This window comes from Panthera pardus, unplaced genomic scaffold (genome assembly GCF_024362965.1).
Source record: "Panthera pardus isolate Hobbes unplaced genomic scaffold, ASM2436296v1 HiC_scaffold_13, whole genome shotgun sequence".
Taxonomy (NCBI): Eukaryota; Metazoa; Chordata; class Mammalia; order Carnivora; family Felidae; genus Panthera; species Panthera pardus.
In genome coordinates, this window is record NW_026526688.1 from 11,608,220 (window position 1) to 11,630,463 (window position 22,244).

Below are 22,244 nucleotides of genomic sequence, written 5' to 3' on the forward strand. Positions count from 1 at the left end.
ATCATGACCTGAGCGAAGTCGAGAGTTGGTTGCCCAACCCACTGAAGCACCCAGGCACCCCCATCACGATTTTCTTTTGAAGGAAAAAAAAGGAAAAGAAAGAATTTGAATGTCACCTTTATCTCTGCCACCCAGTTGAGCCCACGTAGGGTGGTTTTGGATTTCGTTTTCCATTTTTGATCTAGAATTGCCTCCCAGCCATCTCTGCCATCCAATGGGGCCAGGTCTCAGCAGGCTGTGGAATCAGTCTTGGTACTGCTAGGTCGTTCTGTTCTTTTTCTGGTCCATGGTGATTTAAAAAAAAAAAAAAAAAAACTTGAATGAGTTTTAAGTCTTTTTAAAAATCACTGAAGCTATCAGTGTAGTATTTGGGTTTTGGATGGGTAAATTAAGAAAAGCCTAACCTAAATGGAAATTTGTGTCTACTGCTTTGTTTCCTATGGCATAAACATAGTTTGTATATATAAATGCATCCATTTTACCCAAAGTAACGACTAGAACAGGAATCCGTCTTCTTACCACCAGTGGAAAAAGTTACCTACTAGGTTATCTCTATTCCTAGGCATTATCAAGCTTTAAAAATGTGGCCAGTCTTATTTAGTGAAAATGGCACGTGGTTTTGTTCTCTAGTGTTCTGATCGTGGTGAGATTAATCAACTTTCATGAGTTTATTAGCCATTTGTATTCCTACTTTGTTCCTACTTATATTTTATTTGGGGATGATGGCTTTTCTTTATCAGTGTATAGGAATTCATTTTAAATTATGGTTATAAATCCATATCCTGTTGTATAAGTTGTAGATGTATTTTGCCAATATGTAACCTAACCATTAATTCTGAATATGCTGCTCAACTGACGCAAGGTGTGTGTGTTCACATCTGTCTACTTTCTCTTTTCTAACCTCTGGGATTCCTCATTATGTAAAGCTTTTAAGCATAGTGCCTGAAACTACATAAGCAATGCAAAATCATTAGCAGTCATTATTCTTTTTGGCTTTTGATGAAATTATCCTGAATTAGAGTTGAGGGCTTCATTTTAGTAGCAAATCTTTCTAAAGGCAGGTTCTCAAAATTCAGGGAAGGAGAAACTCTTCTACACTCATGTACTATATAATTAATAACCTAAGGAGCAGTTAGGTTCCCACAATTATTTCTGCTCATTTTAGTCTGTGATGGCATGGGGAGTTTTTCTGTCTCTTGAGTGTGAAGAATGATGTCCAAAGGTGGCTCTAATTTTATAATGTTTGGTGATAGGTTCACCCTCTCTACTTTGTTTTTCAGTCAAATCTCAACTAAAATTTTCTATCATTTTCATTTCCATCAATGACATAATTTAGCATGCTCTGTCATCATTATGGATATATTAATTTTCTTATATTATTTTTTTATTAGTTTAACCTGGTGTTTCAGAGAATTTAGGGGGAAGTTTTGGTAACCATACTTCAATCTCCAGTCTTGACCTAGATATTTAATTTCTTACCTTGATAAGCAAAAATCTCACTTTAGTTTTTTTTTTTTTTTTTTTTTTAATTAGGAGATGAAAAAGGTACAACTATTTGTTGATGATAGGAAACAAATTTCAAAATATGTGACTCATAAGTTAAAGCAAAGGATATTTGAAGGACGCCAAGAAAATGCAGGTAAAAAGAAAGAAGGTTTGGCAACATATAAATAAGGAACACAGAAAGCCACAAAATGAGTTTCGTTCTTTATTGAAGATATGTAACATTCACCAAAATAAAATATACAGCACCAATTTTTTATGTATTGTATGATCATAGTGAACAAAAACCTCTAAGAAATAAAAGACAAATTTACAAAAAATATGAAAGTGAAACTTTATTACACAGTGCTAATATTTTCTTTAAATCAGTTATGAGGGGCGCCTGGGTGGCTCCGTCGGTTGAGCGGCCGACTTCGGCTCAGGTCACGATCTTGCTGTCCGTGAGTTCGAGCCCCACATCAGGCTCTGTGCTGACAGCTCAGAGCCTGGAGCCTGTTTCAGATTCTGTGTCTCCCTCTCTCTGACCCTCCCCCGTTCATGCTCTGTCTCTCTCTGTCTCAAAAATGAATAAACGTTAAAAAAAAAAAATTAAAATAAAAAAATAAATCAGTTATGAGTTAGGTAATTAAAGTACAATATGTAGGGGATCTAAATAACACTATAGCAGGGCGCCCGGGTGGCTCAGTCAGTTGGCCGTCCGACTTCGGCTCAGGTCATGATCTCACGTTCCGTGAACTCGAGCCCCGCGTCGGGCGCTGTGCTGACGGCTCAGAGCCTGGAGCCTGTTTCAGATTCTGTGTCTCCCTCTCTCTGTGCCCCTCCCCTGTTCATGCTCTGTCTCTCTCTGTCTCAAAAATAAATAAACGTTTAAAAAATTTTTTTTTAATAAATAACACTATAGCTAAAAATCATATTTCAATTCTGAGAATGCATATTCATTTTCAATCACTGGATGGAAAAATGAAATATCTTAGACTATGAATTATGCTTTCATATAATTTATTTAGGAAAAATCGTGTAGACTTGTTCACTGACCATGTGATATAAATAAAACAAAATTTATAAATTAATTTTAACAGAAAACAGGACTTCTATCACCACAATCAGCATTACCATGTATCAAAATTTAGAAATCAGAGGAAAAAGAATACTAACTTAAAATGTATGTAGTGTGAGCATAACCGTTAATAGAAATGCGTATGAGTCTTGAGTTATTAGATTATGAGGGAAAATGAATGGTCATAAAAGAAAAATCCAACTAAGACTTTTAAAACTGGAACAGCAAAACACCTAAAACAATGTTATAAAGTATTTAGTGAGAATTTTAGCTGAAATTAATACATTATTAAGAATAAACTTAGAAGCACTATATATTAATTACAAATCTGTTTCTAAAATGACTAAAAGTATACACTCAAATGTCAGAACAGTATAGAATGAAAAAATAAGAGAACAAAAACATTTGGGAACATAATGTTAGTATTATCATAGGTACAGAAGATATTCATCTTATTTTTAAAATGATGATACCAATACTTTGTTACCAATAATTAAAAATCTCTGGGGAGCCTGGGTGGCTCAGTCCGACTTCGGCTCAGGTCATGATCTCACGGTCTGTGAGTCTGAGCCCCACGTCGGGCTCTGTGCTGACAGCTCAGAGCCTGGAGCCTGCTTCAGATTCTGTGTCTCCCTCTCTCTCTGACCCTCCCCCATTCATGCTCTGTCTCTCTCTGTCTCAAAAATAAAAAAAAATTAAAAAAAAAAAAAACCTTAAAAAAAATCTTTATGTAAAATTCTGTGTTCGAGAAAAAATAATTACCTAATTAGAGCAAAGGAATGAGAAAAGCAGTTGCATAGAAATTTATTAAAAAGAAAAATAAATAATATCAGCAAGTTGGGGGAGTAGGAGATACCAGTTTTAGTCCTTCTAAAAAACAACCTTGTCCAGTTTTTTATGGAATTGTTTTTTATTCTTTTAAAGAGACAATGCATGAGCATGGGACAGGGGCAGAGAGAGAGAGAATCTTCAGCAGGCAACATGGGGCTCGATCCCAGGAACTTGGGATCATGACCTGAGCCGATATTAAGAGTCCAATTGTGAACCTACTGAGCCACCCAGGAGCCCCTGGGCAGTTATTTAAAAAGGTAAATAACCCTAGAAGGGCTCAAGTGTCCAATTAAAAAGAATAGTCACCCACTGCATTAAATAACAAAGAAAAATCACCTGAAAACAAAAATAAACAAAAACCTCGAAATTTGCATGAGATTTCAGTAGGATGTCCACAAACAAATTTAGTATATCTTTTTTCATTAATTGCCAGATAGAGTGTATTAATATTCACAAACATATCACAAATATAATTACATTGAGGTAAATTTGCAAGAAAACTGTTGAAGAAAGACATCATGACTATTAAACTTTTCTAAACTTTTGTATTAGAGACCAGATATATAAAGAGACCAGATTATATATTTGTCTATATGATTAAACAAATGATATTCATTGTATTAATTGTATTTCCAAAAAAAAAGCCATGTCTGTTTTGTGTCTGCCCTGTCAGATCCACCTTCCTCTTGGCTCTTTTTTAATTTTTTTTAATGTTTATTTATTTTTGAGAGAGAGAGAGAGAGAGAGAGAGAGAGAGAGAGAGAGGGAAACAGAGAATATGAATCAGGCTCCAGATTCTGAGCTGTCAGCACAGAGATGCGGGGCTCCAACTCATGAACTATGAGATCATGACCCGAGCCGAAGTCAGACACTTAACCGACTGAGCCACCCAGGCGTCCCCTTCCTTTTGCCTCTTGTCCATTATGAGGGTAACCAGTATATGGAATACATCCAGGGGGCTTTCTTGTCCAGTGATTTCTGGTTGGGTTTAGCCAGTGAAGAGAGCTGGCAGGAGACTGGCAGGGGAAGGAGAATCTTCGTGGTTATTGACTTGCCCGTTGTCAGCATACTCACCTTAAGCTGGCTGGAACCCTAACTGGATGCCGCTGTGTGTTAAGGTACCGCATCAACCTACCGGGCTCCCTTTTCGGAGATCTGCTCACGTCTCTTCTGTGGCCTGAGGGTGGAAAAGCCTTCCTACTACCATTTCCAAGCATGCGCCCTTCCGTATGTGATCCTTAATATGTAAAAGTTCTTCACAACATCCTGCTTTAAGTATTCCATCTTCTTCCTCTTATAACCCTGACAGATTCAAAGGCATTTCTCTGTAAATGAATTTATAACTTTATAAAAATTCTAATCTTTTAGAACTTGTTGAAATAAATCTCCAGGAGATAATGTGATTTTTTTTTTTTGAAAATGTGGTATTTAAAAAAATTAAAATTGTATCGGCTGACTTCACTATTAAATATTAAACATAAGAAACACAGCAATTGAAGCAATGAGGTAATAATTTAAAAATTACAAAGATAAATGTGCCAGGAAAAAAAAAAACAAAACCTAACTGTTTGTCTGTGGGAGAAGAGGAGAAACAGAAAGAGATCATAATATTGTAGCACAATTATTTATAGACTTTTCCTGTAATTGATATTTCAAGAAGAGCCCTTAATTTGAATCACTCCTGCTCAACCAGTCGTGAGGTAGAAATAAGAAAACAGAGAAGCAGTATAAAATATGACTATATTTGAAATCAGGAGAAATCCAAAGTCTGAGCCTTGGCTTTCACACCTTAAGAAGATGAGGAGGTGAAAAGTTACCTGCAAAGGAATCTGAGAAGGAAAGAAAATCGGGAGATTTTACCTCAGAAATGGTGTAAAGATGCAACAATGATAGTTATATAAATCATTCTTACTCTATTCAGTTGAGATTATTGTAAACAGCTGGCAAACATCAGGCTTAGGAAATAATGATAGGGAGAAATATTCTCAATATAATTTAAATAGGGGCACCCGGGTGGCTCAGTCAGTTGAGCGTCCGACTTCAGCTCAGGTCACGATCTCGCGGTCCGTGAGTTCACGCCCCGCGTCGGGCTCTGTGCTGACAGCTCAGAGCCTGGAGCCTGCTTCGGATTCCGTGTCTCCCTCTCTCTCTGACCCTCCCCCGTTCATGCTCTGTCTCTCAAAAATGAATAAACGTTAAAAAAAATTTAAATAAATAAAACAGGTGACATGATACCTTGAGTATACTTTCATTTTTATTACTCTCTTTATGTTTGCACATAATTGTATTTTTGTATTATATATAAATGTTAAATTGTGAGATAGATATAATAGATTAATATATGACGTTTATGTTTATGCCGTTCTTTATTTCCAGAATTGCCTGCAATAAATACCTACTATTAGTATAATGATATAATAAATGCAACAAGATACATGATTCCAAAATAAAATAAAACATGAAACGAATTGACTAAAAAGTCAGTGTTTGTTTACAAAAAGGTTTCTAGAATCATCTAGGCCAGAGAAAGCTATCAGAAGCCTAGAATAATGAACATTTTGATGGCCAACCTTTAGTTAACTAGATAAATGAAAATCATGGACATTGTGTTATTGATGTTTTACAGTGAAATTAAATTCAAACTTTCTTTATAATTAGATCATTCATCTGAAAGAGAGAAGATTTCTTTCTGAGGACCAAACTTACTATAAATGTGCTATGAGCAACTGATTCCTTAAGAAAATATACAACAGATTTTTGAAAAATTTTTATTAGAGTTAAACGATTTTTTAGGAAAACTATGGAGTTTGCACCTTGACTAATTTTCATGGTACAATCACAAATATGTAACCATAATCCAGTTTCAGAAGTAAAACTTTGCCACCACCACAGAGATCTCTTCTCATGCCTGTCTCAAAGCCAAATGCCCCCTTGGGGTGCCTGGGTGGCTCAGTTGGTTAAGCGGCTGACTTTGGCTCAGGTCATGATTTCACAGTTTGTGAGTTCGAGCCCTGCGTCGGGCTCTGTGCTGACAGCTCAGAGCCTGGAGCCTGTTTCAGATTCTGTGTCTCCCTCTCTCTGACCCTCCCCCGTTCATGCTCTGTCTCTCTCTGTCTCAAAAATAAATAAACTTTAAAAAAAAAGCCAAATGCCCCCAAAGTAACCACTGTGCTGACTTCTGTTATCATTGATTAGTTTTTCCCCTTCCTGTTTTGAACTTTATGTAACAAATCATAAAACATCTCCTTTCTTTGTGTCACGTTTCTTCCACTCAACATCTGTTTGGAAATTTTTGCAGTTTGTTCTGTTTGACAGTAGGTCGTTCATTCATTTGCATCGCTCTATAGTATTTCACTGGATGACTATAGCAACGTTTGTTTTTACATTCCTTTGTAGATGGCTATTTGAGTTGATCTTAGTGTATGTATAAATTGTGCTTCTGTGAACCTCCTTGTGTAGGCCTTCAGTAAACTTATGTACATACTGCTATTGAGTATATTCCCAAAGGGGAATTGTCGGGCTGTGAGAAATGTATTTTCCGCATTAGTACCTGCTGCCGAACAATTTTCTCAGATACTTCTATGAAATTGTGATCTTACCAGCAGTGTATGGGAGTGCTTTAGTTCTTTGTTTTTAGTACCATATGCTATCATCTCTTCATTCCAGTTCTTCTGTGGGGGGTATAGTGGTAGCACATTGTGTCAATTTGCATTTATCTGGTGATGAACGTGGTAAAGGAGATTATCCTGTTTACTTACACTTTGTATATCATCTTTCATGCAGTACCTGTTTAAGCCTGAGAAATTTATGTCTTGGATTTTCTCTTATTTACTTGTTGATTCAAACATGCCTTGTGGAGGATACAATTTTTGTCTCCAAAAGGTGGTTTGCTTACTTGCTCTCTTGAGGGTATCTTTGGAGGTACAAGGATTCTTCATTTTTATAAAGTACAATTTATCTTTTTGAAATAATAGTGCTTTTGGGTTCCCCTTAAGTATTCTTTCCCTACCTAACAATCATAGAAATATTCTTCTATATTTTCTTCTAGAGGTTTATTAACATTCACGTTTATAAATAATGTTTAGATAGATAATCTGTCTATATACCTTTGTTTATGTTACAAGATAGGGATCAAGATGCATTTTTTCCATATGGATATTCAGTATTTCAGTCATTTATTTTAAAATATTCATTTCATACATGTTTATAGATGTATATACACACAGATCTCAATCTATGAATCTATTTGTGTATGTATAGGCATGTATATGCATCTTTATATTTGTATATATGTGTAGACAAGTACCGGTCATACACATACACACGTATGCACATTAGTATGTATAAGCCATATATGAATATATACATACTCACTTATAGGTTGTTACTTATTGATTATAAATAAGGTTATTTTTCTTCTCATTGCTGTAAAATGCACATTTTTTTTTAATTTTAGAGAGAGAGCATGAGCAGGAAAGGGGCAGAGGGAGAGAGAGAGACAATTTCTAGCAGGTTCCAATTCCAGTGCACAGCTGGACACGAGACTGGATCCCACAATTTTGGGATCATGACCTGAGCTGAAACCGAGAGTCGGTCACTCAAGCAACTGAGCCACCAAAGTGCTCCTAAAATGCATTCTTGAGATGCAAAATACTTATTACTGGTGGGTGAATTTAGTTACTCAAAAGGCAGAATGAGCACAACTCTCTTACCTTTTATAGATTTTGAGTATTTAAGTATTATACTCTTTGCAACCACTGTGTACCATTGATGGGGTAGCTGTAATGAACATGCTGAGGAGACGACCTTTCCACATTAGAGGTCCTATGACATCTAAGACCATACAGGAGAAACACCAGGGTTTAATTTGTTCACCAGACCCTGATTCCACTGATTGCCATCTCACTGATTGTAAAATGAAATGCTAAATTACTAATCATAATAATAATGAGCAAACTTAGGAATTCAGTCAAGTTAGTACCGTGAAGTGAATACAAGCATACATAGTGCACTATAGTTTTCAGAGGTGTTAATGAGTGACAGACTATTGCTATCTTTATAGTGTTTGACTTTGAAGGATAGTAGACCCTGACAAGTCAAGGCAAGCATTAATTATTCTGGCAATAGAACCAAAGTTAATATTAGGATTTGGGTCTTAATTGTTGAATTTAACTAATCTCTAATGTCTTTTCAAGCTAAGAAAGTGTAAATAATGTTACACTAAAAAATATAAGCCTCAAAATTGGGGAATTAGGTAAGTTGTTGTAACATTATTGTAATATCACTATTACAGAGAAAATGAGGGGGTAAAGGAAAATAATCATCCTTGAAAAACATTTATTCAGGACTGTTAAATGAAAACATATAAACCTTAATGATAATTATTATTAGAAAAATAAGCCCTGAATTATCACTAGCCTTAGCAAATAATATCAGATACTATTCATAGTTTCTGTATTATTTTTACATTTCTCCGAAATTCATATTTGGGAATGCATTTATCCACCATGTAACAAGACAGTTGCTTAGATAGTCATTGCAATGTAGAAGGCATGTCAATATAAAAGGATTCTTGAAATTGTAATTATTTGAATTTTGGGTAACAATTTGATTCCCACAATTAGATGCAAATAATACTCTTGAAAATGATACAGATATAACAAAGTCAAGACATATTGACTTCAATATGTTTAAACATCCGCACTTAATTCCTTTTGATTGCAATTTAATCTTATTTCAGTCTTATTATTACACTTTGATTAGAATGCACATTTCACATCCATCTTGAATTATATCTTTGACTTAAACATCTGCATGAGTGTTTTTTCTTTTCTTTTCTTCCTATTTAAGAGGCTACATTTTAATTAAAGATGTCTATTGATGGGAACACACCTACTCATTTTGAAAGGTAACTTTCTTGACAATATCAGAAAATGAAAGAGTATCATACATGAATTTCAGACCTTATTTAATCATCTTTCTCAATACTCTTCGCAATATCTTACTCGATATGAGCTTACTCACCCTGACAATGCCTCCATTTTTTTGTAAAATGGAAAGAATAAAAATGATATATTTGAATGCAATAAAGTAATCCATAGATTGAAGAGAGCTATAAATCTTCTGTGTAAAATTAGTTCAGGAAAACATACAATAAACTAACACCGTGAATAATTCACTACCTATTCCAAAAAAAAATGTTCCATGTAGACTTTGCTAGTGAGTTCCCTTAATCTGTATCAATGTTATTCTTCATTCTCTTCATTCTATTCCTTATTCTTCATTTTATTAACAAGTATATTTCAGTCTTATGCATGTTATTGCCAGAACAGATGTTGTTGAAAAATATTTTATTGAGGTATAATTGACATACAGCACTGTGTAAGTTTAAGGTGTATAGCATAATTCAATTTACATATATTATGAACTGATTACCACAATAAGTTTAGTTAACATTCATCATCTCATATAGATTAAAAAAAAGAGAGAGAAAGACTTTTATTTTTCCCTTGTGATGAGAACTATGAGGATTTACTCTCTTGCATGCAGTTGTGAGAACTGTGGTCACCGTGTTGTATGTTACAGTCCAGTACTTTATCTTAGAAATGAAAGTTGGTGCCGTTGACACCCTTCATCCAGTTTCCTTTCCCCACCTCACTCCACTCTCACCACTTACAACCATGAATTTGATCCCTTTGAGTTTTTGTTTTTGTTTTTTTTCAGGCTCACACATAAGTGAGGTCATACAATATTTGTCTTTCTCTGCCCGACTTATTTCACTCAGCAAGTTTGGTGTGTTAAGAAAAGAAGGGACCAAGTAGGACTGGATCCTACTGAACGAGAAGGAGAGAGATGGAAATAAAGTTGGGGAGCTGGCAAGAAACAATGGCAAGAGGCTTTGAATGAAATAAAGCCATCTCAAAATTTAATTTTTTAAAAAGGCACTCTGAAAAGGAATGAGCTGAAAATCTTAGAATGAAAAATACCTTTATTACATTTTAAAAGAAAAAGTTAGGAGTAAGAATATATAATGTAACTATTAGGCTACTTGGTGTATACTGGAACCCCATGGATTAGAATTAATGTGCTAAAATATTGAACCAGAAAAAAAAATCCTTGAATGTAAGTTGATAAGCAAAAAGAAGGAAAATCTGAGAGTGATGTGGAACATAGACTGATAACTTGAAACACTAGTCATACCATAACTCAAGAAGGAAGAATATATAGAGATCATTTGAGAGTGTTAAGGTATATAGTTGATCCCTCAAAAAAAAATGAGGGATTCATAAGATCCTTATAAAACGCATGTGACTATTTGTAGACTGTTCTTATAAATAAAAGGTAAAAAAATATACATACACCTTATTGTCACTTAAGAGGACTTCCTTAAACGTAATGGAGAATTCTGCTAACAGTCCATTTGGCTAGACTATACAGAATTTAATTTAAAAATTACACATTTATTCTCCTTGCCAAAAGCTACTTGCATAAATTTCTGACCCTAGAAATCACGTGCTACCCGCGGGCTTTTCTGTAGGAGCCAGTGTCACGTAACAAAACCTGCATTCAACTACATAAACTTGTACTTCATGAACTCTCACTTGAGAGATTTGTTGTTTGCCCCTCCTGCTTATACTACCACTGCATACACACTAATTCCGGGGTGTTCACAACACCCAGTTCACAACAATTAATGGTGCTGTGAATCAGAACCATCTAATGCAATTGCTGGGTATCCCTCCCTCAGATCTACATAATACTGACCATAAAAAAGAGAACCTTTAAATCATTATCTGTATTCTTTGTGACTCTTCCAGCTGATAATTCATCTGGCAAATAGCTTTGCAAATTTTGGCATGACAGCCCCTTTTCTGCCTTACGTTTAACTGGTTAGTCGAGCTGTCCACGGAGTCTCCCAATGGCAAAGCTCATTTCCTAAATGAGGTTGAACAATCACAGATTTGTTTCTAATTCAGGTAAGAGGAAACTAGCTGGAGTCAGGGTGTTACGAAGATGTGAAGGCAAATAAACAATGACAGCATTAACAAATCTCCAGGGCCTTTAATTTCTTCCATATGGTATATTATGTTTGCTCCTGATTGGCTGAAATATTTAACCTAGAAAGAAATCTAAAAATAAAATATTTTTAAAGAAAGTGACTTTATAGTCTTTCTGCTTTTAATCCAGGAAGTTCATAATTACTGTATTTCTGTTAATACATTGTACTTAATCATAGTTAACATGAGGAAGACCGCATTTCTCTTTTGATTTGTCTGCTGTTTTGTTATAAGTCTGATGAACAAAAGGCCTTTCATGTTAGTTCTGCATTAGATACAATTTCATGCCAGACAAATGTAACTGTTTTTAACACCCTCTGTTTATTTTTTTAAAGTTTATTTATTTATAAAAAAATAATAAAGTTTATTTATTTATTTTGAGAGAGACAGAGATAGTACAAGCAGGGGGTGGGGTGGGGTGGGAGCAGAGAGAGAGGGAGAGAGAGAGAGGATCCCAAGCAGGCTCCACAGTGTCAGCACAGAGCCCTATTTGGGGCTTGAACTCACGAACCTTGAGATCATGACCTGAGCCAAAACTAAGAGTCGGACGTTTAACCAACTAGGCCACCCAGGCACCCGACAACCTCTCCTTTATTACATGGATCGGTAAACATTTATAATTCTTCCTAGTCATCATAGGAAATCAAAAGATGATTTAGTTGCAGAAGATGGCAAAACAGTTGATTCTTCCGAATCCGGAGTCCGAATTTAGGAAAGGCAAATGAGTTTTTAAAGGAGACAAGATATATACTTAAGTCATAAATATGTAAAAGAAATAAATTTAGTATTTTCATAATGCACAGTGATAAGAAACAATTATTTGTAAACTTTGCCTTTAAAAATAGGGATTCAAGAACATGCCAGAAGTATAGAAAGTTAGCAATATTTGGATAATAAAAAGTAAACTCTGCTGTGTAGCCACAAAGTGGCTAGTTATTTTTGAAAAAAGGAACTAAATTCTCATTCTTTTTTTTTTTGGCTATTATTTAAGTAACAATTTGCAGAAAAGGATTTATTAGCCACCTTTTCTAATATTAATCACATAGACCTATAAATTTACATGTATACACATATGTAGATATGTAAAATTTATAAATCTATAAATAGATCAATTTAAAGCCTTTAACATTTTAAATAACTAACAACTATCTATCAACATATGTAACAACTGTAAAATAAGGCAATACTATTTAATAATGCATTTACTGTTTTAATAAATTATGACTATTACCTCAATAAGGGGATAATTTGCCTGTCTACACATTTATAACTTTCTGTAACATATATATCCTGTGGTTTTAACACTTGCTTAGTTTCAAGTATTCCCATTAATTAAAATCTTTAACCCAAAGCAATTCACTCTGTTTTCTCCAAACACAAGAGAAAACTAGACAAAAGAAAACATGAACAATTTTTTTCATGAGCAAAAATTTCATGTCACTTAAATTTCAAGGTGACAAAAATGAGAATAATTATAATAATATTCAAAGGCATTTGTATAAAGTTTTACAGCTTTACTACTAAATAAGAATAAATTATAACTAGGTTCAGTGATCACTGATTTGTTTCTTATTCTTATTTAGAAATTGGAAAGCTATCCTAAGATTATATTTTAATTAACTCAATTTAACATTTTCTAAGTTTTTATAGTCAACAGGAAGGCCTGTATACACAATTTCACTAACACTTTTTAAATTGTTTGTATTATTATGACATTTCACAAGCTTAAACGCTTTCAAAATACCCTTTATTATAATTCCATATAGCTAACCACAAACTATTATCTTTTTTAAAACCTTAGACATAAGAAAACAATTATAGCATATTTGACTCATAAAATTGATATAATTTAGAAGGTGTTTGTATGTAGTTTAACCCTATTCTTGTTGTAGTACAATATTTTCATTACATTATTTTTATATATCAAAACCAGGGAAGAAAAATGGAATTGTCTTTGAATCAACATTGTTAACTTACTGTAATTTTCTAAGTTTAATTCTAGTATTTCAAATATTCCATGAAATATTAATAATTTATAAACTTCTAAATTAATGACCACATTTCAAGGACTCAATCAGGCCAAAATCTGCATGCCCTTGTTTTCTTATTTTGAAACCTAGTAACCATGGCCATAATTTAAAAAAAAAAATCATGATTAAATTATTTTTCTTCTTTCAGTTCAAGCTTTTAGAAGGAAGAAATTTAAAGAGGAGTAAATGTACATAAAGTATTATACATTTAACATTTTCTCTTCACTTTTAGCAAGAATGGAACTACTACATTTTCACTAATCCTTTTATTTACATTAATGACAACTACCCATGTCAGAAAGATGGTTTGGTTTGTTTGTTTGTTTGTTTGTTTGTTTGTTTTTTGCTTGTTTCCCCTTAAAGTTTCATTAACTTCTAAATCATTTTCATGGCCTTGCCAACTAGCTATTTTCAGCAAAATTTTCATATCTGCTACCTCTACCAAAAGAATGGACAGATTGATAGGCAAGAGAGAAATGAAATGATAAGAAGAAATGAAGTAGCAAGGATAAATCTGAAACTATCAATATCAACTTTTCTCTTGTTGTCCTAGGATTTGTGAAATTTTTAACAATGGCACACAGATTCAAATGTGACCCAGATTTTAGGTCCATTTTTAGTCAATATTTCCTTTAAATACAGATTGCGTTCTTAAGGAATATTGATTTTATATTTTGCTAGGACAAAGGAAGACTAATTCTGATAGTCTCAATGTAAACATCAGAACCCAGGCATATTCCCTTGTAGGTTTGAGAGAGATGGCCTTCCCTTTGAACTAGTAGAGATGCAGAGGGTCTCTACGGAAACAAGAGATCTGGTTCATAACAGCAAGGGTTTCAGACAAATCCTAGTGGAAACTCTAGTTTTGCTGAAGTCCATTAGTCAAAGAACACCGAGAAAACACTTGTCATCACGTGACTTTATTAACTTGCCATAGAAAACAAGAATTTACCAAAGAAATGGAGTGTCCCAGTCAGAGGGAATTATAAGGTGATTACTATATAATTATGACTCATCATAACTCTTAGTAGAATTCAAAGAAAAGGAAGTCATTGCTGAAATGGGATCTGCTGGGAATTGCAGCATTTAGGAGATTAGATATATTAGTAATCCTTATCAAGAGGAAGCAGTAACATTGCAAGGCTGGGGTTGTCAGAAATGAGAGTAGTCAGACATGTTACCTGAGAGATGAGTATGTTTATTTAAATAATGTCAGTGTCCTTGGTTGTGTGTCCAGACAAGATTTAAAGAGTCATCTTGTTTTTTCTTGTTCTACCATAGTCAAAATGTGTCTGGTTATTGCTGATATTTTTTGGAAATGACTTATGATCAAGAAGAAACATCATAGCCTAGAGACTGGTTACCACTGGCCAAGTGGCCAACTGTTGGCTGGCAGGGTTGTTGTTGTTGTCACTGTTCTTTCTTTGTTTGCTTTTTCTTCTTAGTATTATGTTGTCAGACTGTGGAAATTATTTGTGAGATAATAGAAATGATTAATATGTTGGTTGAAATGATAACTAGATTTCTTGGAGAAAAAAAAGATATAAGATGGATACAATTTCAATTAACAGTATCAACAAAAATCCCCAATGTATTTTAATTTTTTTTTTAAGTATGTACTTTATAGTTCTACCTGCTGAATAGGAATAGATACAAAGGTCAAGTCAGCATTCGTAAATTCATTTAGTGATCAGATTGTGGCCTCTATGTACCAGTTTCCAATTAAAGAAACCAAAAGTCTTATGAGAAACAACTAACTCTAGGGGCACCTGGGTGGCTCAGTCGGTTAAGCATCCGACTTCGGCTCAGGTCATGATCTCGCAGTCCGTGAGTTCGAGCCCCACGTCGGGCTCTGTGCTGACAGCTCAGAGCCTGGAGACTGTTTCAGATTCTGTGTCTTCCTCTCTCTCTGCCCCTCCCCTATTCATGCTCTGTCTCTCTCTGTCTCAAAAATAAATAAACGTTAAAAAAAAATTTAGAAACAACTAACTCTAGACCTGGATCTGAAAAGTAAATAAAGTAAACACTGAATTTCTAGTCATATCACATAGTAAATAAGTTATCGATTACAATTAAAGGTTTGTCAAGAAGAAACATCAATTTCTATCTTGACTTCTGACCAAAGAAAGACCATGTTAAGCATCAGATTTTAGGTCCTTGAAATATTTAACTTTTCCCAGAAGTTAAATCAGCTCAGTTGGCTATATTATCTCCAACTTGCATTTAGAAAAAGAAAACATACTTAATATTCAACCAGATAGTCAACATGTTCTAATATCCTATGGTCTTGATTTGCTTATTCTAAGAATGGATTGAGGAGTTTTACTACTGGAAAGATACCTTTCGCTGGGGCAGTTATTGAAGACCTTTTTAAAGCCTTGCCTTTTAACCCAAAAAATTCATTTTTCATAGTCTTCAGGAACAATACAAGAAAAGAATAGATTTAAAACTAAAATTTGGCAAAGTTCGCGGGGGCTCTGGAACTCCTGTGGCCTAAACCTGTTGCCATAACCTCTTCCCTTGTGAGTTAGTAACAGGCTGCATCATGAATTTGAGAATTTTTCTACTGATCTTAGACTGCCCTAATGCAAAATAGTATGGCCAACTACTGCAAAAAACTCATATGGTGCATACAGTTTTATGATCACTGTATAGAAGAGCATTTTCAAGACACTGCAAATGTTTACCTAGCAGCCCTTACCTGGCCTGAAATTGGAAGACTGTCTTGTGATAGAAACATCCTAGAGTGTATTTGTGTCTCAGTGGAAAAGACCTTGACACGAACTGTTAACTATGGCAATGATACAGCCATAGGATGCTAATCCTTGGATTCTTGCTTCCTAGATCAAAAGGTATTTGCTCTCTTTTATAGATCATTGGCCTTTCATTTGTTCATGAAAAGCTGAGATGAGGGATTCTTAGGAGTCCTCCAGAACGTTATGAACATTGGGAGAAAGAAACCTAACCCTGAATGCTTTTATCAAGCAGCTGTTGACATGATATACATACATCTTACCCAAGTTGATGGAACTAGATTGTGTTTCTGGTAGATTCGCTCCTTTTTTCCCCTTCTTTGGTTTACTACTAATCTTACTTAGTATTAATTAAGTGGTGGCACTTCTCAGCAGTCTCTTAAATGTTGTTTGGGTTTTTTTTTTAATTTTTCTTTGTTGTTTGTCTTAATACTTGTACCTATTTTTACTCTTTACTTTGAATCCCTTAAGGGTTTCTTCAACCATCTTAGGAAAGGCAAGACTCATGTGCATTTTTCTATAACCACAGATACTACACTGAATTTGAGCAATTACTGAATTTGTCATCCCCATTTGATGATCTCCGACAAAATTTTAATTCTGATGAAATCTTTTTAGAAGATAGATTTTCTCCCCTAGGCTCCCTATAAAATTTGTGTTTCCCTCACATTATTAATCTAACCCTTCACTACTGTATACATTTTGATTACAAGTCAAATAAAATATTTCTGCTAAAGTCATTACAGCAGAACCAGACTTACTTAAGGTGGGGACCCAAACTGTGTAGTCTGTTCTGTCATTCCACTGTGTTCACTCCAGGATTTTTAGTCAAAACCTATCTAAGTCCTCTCAGAAAACCTACATGGCTTAAGTAAACAATATTTAACTCACTCTTGTTATGGTAAATGATATGTGCATGGCCAATACTGTCTGTGACCACTAACCCACTAATGTACTTCTCCTTAGGTAGACAATATTTCTTTATCAAGTAATTAAAATTCATTTGCCTACGTGTTTTTGTAAATATTTTAGAAAATCGGATAGATACATAGGTAGGAAGGTTAGTAGGTAGAAAGATAGATAGATAGATAGATAGATAGATAGATAGATAGATAGATGATAAACTTATCATCTGTAAATCAAATGAAAGATCCATGACCACATGGAAAGAAAAGTCTTGTCTCTAAAACCAACCCAGAAGAACTGTCAGATGTGTGTTCATTTTGACTTGGGTTTCAGGCCCTTGGTTTACAGACTATCATGAATATTAATAATAATTTGGTTGAGGTAATTACATGTAATGGTTTATACATTTTTAAATTTTTTTATGTTTTTTTTGAGTGGGAGAGAGACAGAGTGAGAGAGGCACAGAGAGAGAGGGAGACACAGAATCTGAAGCAGGCTCCAGGTTCTGAGCTGTCAACACAGAGCCTGACGCGGGGCTCGAACTCTTGAACCATGGGATCATGACCTGAGCCAAAGTTGGACGCTTAACCGACTGATCCACCCATGCACCCCTATCCCTTTTTTATTAAAGCCTTAAATATTACTTGACAAGAGCTGTGAAGAATCTAAGATTTTACCCTACCTGTAAGCTAACCAGAGTTGTTTGCCATTTTTTGTGGATGCTGGCAGAAGACATGAGACTCTCAATCAGAGATGAGGACTTTATTATTCAGGGCATAGCCCATGACAAAAATTCCACATTCACGTCATTCCCTTTGCACCCAAGTTACAGAGGTTGGCCCGCATGAATGATACACATACCATTGGTTTGCATCCAAGCTGAAAATCTTTTTGTTGAGATACCACCAAATGGTCTTTTAAGCGACTGCACGTAGTCTTCACAACTCTGCTCCATAGGTAAACAGTATCTTTATTAGAGTGGATAGCACTTTGCTATGTGAGTAGACACCATCTCTATCTTTCAAGGCATTTTGCTATAAAGATATTCTTTGTTCACTTATTTATAAATATTTTCAATAAAAATTTTATGTATTTAAGGTATACAACGTGATGACTGATGTTCATATACATAGTGAAATGATGACTACAGTTCAGCTAATTAACGTGTCATCTCCTCACATAGTTACTGGTTGTTGTGTGTGATGAGTGCACCTGCAATCACCTCTCTTAGCATATTTCTAGTGTTCAATATAGTATTAAGTATAGTCATCATGCTTGTACATTAGACCTCTAGATTTATTCATCCTCCATAACTGCCTTAGACCACCATCTCCCAATTTCCCTGACACCCTCAGCCCCTAATAATTACTATTCTACTCTCTGCTTTTATGAGTTTGACTTTATATTTAGGTTTCCACATATAAGTGAGGTGATTACAGTACCTGTCTTTCTCTATATGGCTTATTTCACTTAGCATAATATCCTCAATGCCCTCCCATGTTGTCACAAAAGGCAGGATTTCCTTTTTTTTTTTTTTTTTTTTTTTAAATTTTTTTTTTCAACGTTTTTTATTTATTTTTGGGACAGAGAGAGACAGAGCATGAACAGGGGAGGGGCAGAGAGAGAGGGAGACACAGAATCGGAAACAGGCTCCAGGCTCCGAGCCATCAGCCCAGAGCCTGACGCGGGGCTCGAACTCACGGACCGCGAGATCGTGACCTGGCTGAAGTCGGACGCTTAACCGACTGCGCCACCCAGGCGCCCCAGGATTTCCTTTTTATTTATGGCTGAACAATATTCCAGTGTATATATCACAGCTTCTTTATTGATTTGTCCGTTGACATACACTTAGACTGTTTCCATATTTGGCTGTTATGAATAATGCTACAATGAACATGGGAATACAGGTAATTTTTTGATATCCTGATTTCATTTCCTTTGTTTATATACCCAGAAGTAGGATTGCTGGATCATATGGTACTTCTCTTGTCAGGTTTTTGAGGAACCTCCATACTGTTTTCCATGGTGGCTGCACCAACTTACCTTTCCACAAAGAGTGCACAGGGTTCCTTTTTCTCCACATCCTGACCACTTGTTATCTCTTGCCTTTTAGATAATAACACTCTTAAGAAGTGAGAGGTGATATCTCTCTGGGTTTGATTTGTATTTTCCTGATGATCAGTGCTGTTGAGAAATTCTCTGTGTGCTGTTGGCCAGTTTTATACCCTCTTTGGAAAAATGTCTATTGATATACTTTTCCCACTTTTTAACCAGGTCATTTAGTTTCTTAACATTGATTTGTTTCAGTTCTTTATATGTTTTGGATATTAACCTCTTATCAGACATATGGTTCACAAATGCTGTTACTTCCCATAGGTTGTCTCTTTATACAAATATTCTTAAAAATTAAGTACAAAAATACAAAAACTATCCATGCCTCTTCTAATAAGTGCAGAAATAAAAGGCAAATGAAAAATTGTCTCTAGCACTCTAGAGCTGACATTACATCAGACTCTTCAATAGATAGTCATGCAACAAAAGAAACAAAAATGTGTAAGTCTAGTCCAACAGCAGACAATGTTCCCTTACAGTCCCCAGACCACAAAATATGAGGAACATCGTAGGTCTGAACCCTACAGGTTAAACTCCTCTGCCCTTTTGCTTCATTTGTCCTTGGTTAAAGTAGGAAGATTGAGAGGGGGAGATTTTGTCTGGGAGCCAACAGAGGGCAGCTAGGCCATGATCTTTCATCCTGAAGAGGAATAATTTCCGGGGAGCATTAACAATAATCAGACAAGATTCCCTACTTGATCATGCGAGAACATGGAAACAAGATCTCTCAGTAATTACCTCTAAACAGAGGTGCCTGTGGGGCTCAGCCAGCGTGACATCCAACTGTTGATTTTGGCTCAGGTCATGATCTCACAGATTTGTGATTTCGAGCCCCGCATCAGTCTCTGTGCTGACAGCATGAAGCCTGCTTGAGATTCTCCCTCTCTTTCTGCCCCTCCCCTGCCCGCATTCTCTCTGTCTCTCTCAAATTAAATTAAAAAAAAAAAAAAGAAAATTATAAAAAATATATAGTAATCACATCTAAACAAGGTCAATATACAATCACATTAATAACCTAGTATTTCTTTCCTCCAGCTCATATAAGTTACTGCTGGCTTATTGACAATGATAACCCTAGCCAGGTGATATTCCTCCAGTCTTTTAATAAAATGTTTTAAGACAACCAATCACTGAGTTGTCCTAGTCAGTCAAGAGCTAATTGTTTTCCCAGACTTCCTCCAAAAACTTTAACATATTATATAACAATAAATCACATAGCAAACATCTCCCAACTCTCTCTTGCTCCAATATTCCATGGTTCCTCCAGTGTGTACTTTCCTTGCCAGCAATTCACTAAACGTAACTTTGTTTGTATTTGGGTGTTTTCTTGGTAAACATTGACTAGTGGTCTTCCAAATGCCAGCACTATCACCAAAGTTATAAGAACTAAACGGTATTAAATTTTGGATTTTAAAACTTTTCATTTTTAACATTTTTCCTCTCAGTGTCTATCTTCTTATGTATATCAAGTTATTTTACTGGGTTATTTAAGTCATCTGAAATTGTTCCTTTCTGTATGATTAAGTCATGAATTTACTATATAGTTGGATTCTTTAGTTTTCCTTTGCTTTTAATTTGTAGGCATTGCTTTTGTTTAAAAAAAGTCATTAATGTTGTGTTTAATTTTTTTTTTTTTAATTTTTTTTTTCAACGTTTTTTATTTATTTTTGGGACAGAGAAAGACAGAGCATGAACAGGGGAGGGGCAGAGAGAGAGGGAGACACAAAATCGGAAACAGGCTCCAGGCTCCGAGCCATCAGCCCAGAGCCTGAGGCGGGGCTCGAACTCACGGACCGCGAGATCGTGACCTGGCTGAAGTCGGACGCTTAACCGACTGCGCCACCCAGGCGCCCCTGTTGTGTTTAATTTTTTAATAAATTATTATAGTTCCCCAAACAAGTATAAGATAAATATATTCAGAAATATCTATCTTATAATTTTGTGCCCTCCATCCTTTACCCATATATAAGAATTGGAGCATACTTAATGCACTTTTTTTTTTAATTTTTTTTAACGTTTATTTATTTTTGAGACAGAGAGAGAGACAGAGCATGAATGGGGGAGGGGCAGAGAGAGAGGGAGACACAGAATCGGAAGCAGGCTCAGGCTCTGAGCCATCAGCCCAGAGCCCGACGCGGGGCTCGAACTCATGGACCGCGAGATCGTGACCTGAGCTGAAGTCAGACGCTTAACCGACTGAGCCACCCAGGCGCCCCTTAATGCACTTTTAAAACTCCATTTTGCATTTTTTCCTAACCCTCTGGTACTTTCCTTCTGATACCATTAAGAGGTATTTTGTATTACTGTTTAGAACTTCATAGTACTCTACCTTCCTTACTATAGTGTATCATAGTTTATTTAACTAGTCCCCTAATTATGAGCAAAGATTTTTTCCCCTATGTGGGGCTATTACAGTTAGTGCTGTAACAGAAGGAATGCATATCTCTTTATGTTGTTGCAGGTTAACCTTCAGAATCAAATAATAGAAGTGGTATTAGTGAGCCAAAAACGAAATGCATATGATGTTTCGCTATTTCTAAATTTTCTTCCATAGAAGTTATGCTCTTTTAATAGGAATTTTACCATTTTATGCAGGAATTATACCACTGTGCCCAGTAATACTGCAGAAGAATACCTCCCTTCTCATGCCCTCACCAGCAAAGTTCTACATCAGGCTTTTGGACTGTTGACAATACGACAGGTAAGAATTGATACTTCGTGGAGCTTTAATTTGACTTTTTCTTATTTTGCATGTGGTTGACATTTTTATAGGTAAAAGTTAAATTTTCATTCATTTATCTCTAATGGATCTGTCTATATATCTTCTTTATTTTCTGTTAGGTTTTATCCTTTTCCTCTGTATTTGAGACTATCTTTATATTCAGGACATTAACCTTTTTTTTTCTGTTCTATAAGTGACTTGTATTAATAGTAGTTTGGTATCACACATCTTTTATAAAATTGTATTTTACTATAACATATCTTTAGGCTTGAA

General features: G+C 35.2%; 1 long non-coding RNA gene across 1 annotated transcript in view; it reads left to right on the top strand.

Annotated features, from left to right (window-relative positions):
- LOC128776418 (uncharacterized) overlaps positions 1-21,951 on the top strand; it is a 46,198-nt gene extending 24,247 nt beyond the window's left edge. The window contains exon 3 of the long non-coding RNA XR_008421465.1: positions 21,845-21,951. This is a non-coding gene — a long non-coding RNA (uncharacterized LOC128776418). The remainder of the gene's footprint in view (positions 1-21,844) is intronic.
- The last annotated feature ends 293 nt before the right edge of the window (positions 21,952-22,244 follow it).